Genomic DNA, 1,477 nt, shown 5'->3' on the forward strand with positions numbered 1-1,477 from the left:
CAATGAGATGATCCAATACAAACCGCAGGTGTAAGATGGAGCGTCATGGCCTATATTATAAAATAATATAAGCAAAAAAATATGCAGTCAATATTTTGGAATGTGCTGAGTATAGAGAATATGAAATACATGACATAAAGCATGATAATGCAATGACCAAGCTAAAATATGATATAATCCTTTAAAACATCATTAGAAATATGAAACATGGTCAATGCAAAATTCGTAAGAAAATTATAATCAAAGCATGTTATAGTGAGAGATACCCTTAACCGACATAAACCATGTGAGCTATAACATGAATTCCAGTGTCTTCCCCACATCGAAAAGAGGTTGTCCTACTTGCCAGGTAAGAACCATAAACATGAGTTATATGTGGATCCACTAGCTTAGGCCAACTAAGGCAAAGTCCTACAACGACACATAGTTTTGGGACTAGGGGATTGCTTCTAGAGACCGAACTCTACTAACGGGAGAGCCTTCACCTTAAAGTTTTTTCAGTGCTAAGTAAACTCTCAATGGAATATAATACATAGTTTCACGATCCAAGCTAGGTCTTAGGCGTGACATGACGATTAAAATCCTAAAGGACTCTTGTGACACGACGATTAAATCCCAAAGAACTCCAACCAAGCCTCTTAGCATATCATACATGAGAATACATAAGGTAATTAAGAAATAACAAAAACATCATAATGCAGAATAATGGTCTCAACATGAATATCTCGATAAAAAAGAAATCAACCTCAACTCAACTGTAAAAGACAACATAGACTCCATGAACTTTTAAAATGCCTCTACTAGTCTAGACGAGGCATAGAACATGCTCCTAGCTCACCAACATAAGGAATAAAAGTCATAAGGATCAATAGAAATCATAATGTCTCATCCTCGAATCATGAGGACTCACCAATCAAAAGGAAAGTAAGCTCAATCTTTATCCACGAGTAGGATGTGAGTGATGATCGTTCGACCCTAAATTATGATACAATGTAAGCAACAAGTATGCATTAGTACATGGAATGCACTAAGTATGTGAGAAGCATGAATGAACAATAATAATTAGACATAGTCAATATGAACATGGGATGCATGACCAATATCTTAAAAATATGAGTAAAACTTGAAAATGTTTGAATATCATAATCATGTGGTCAATACATCATAAACTTCATGAGAACTTATAACATAATGCATATATGTGTGGGATAGGACCTTTAAACGACATATAAGATCATGCTAGCTATAACATGGAATCCGATGTAACTCTCAAGCTAGACAAGATGTGGATGAGACCCCCGATGTGGGTACGAGTATGTTTTTAGTAGTTATGTTTGTTTACTCCTTACCTTGCTATAAGAATTGATATGTGTCCCAAAATCTTGCTATAGCTTTTTTGGTTGATATCCCGTTGTGATTCGATATTTAGGGGTAAGGTTGAATGATGCTAGTGAAGGTTGTGTTGTTTTTAGAAATG

Source organism: Solanum dulcamara, chromosome 7, assembly GCF_947179165.1.
Source record: "Solanum dulcamara chromosome 7, daSolDulc1.2, whole genome shotgun sequence".
Taxonomy (NCBI): Eukaryota; Viridiplantae; Streptophyta; class Magnoliopsida; order Solanales; family Solanaceae; genus Solanum; species Solanum dulcamara.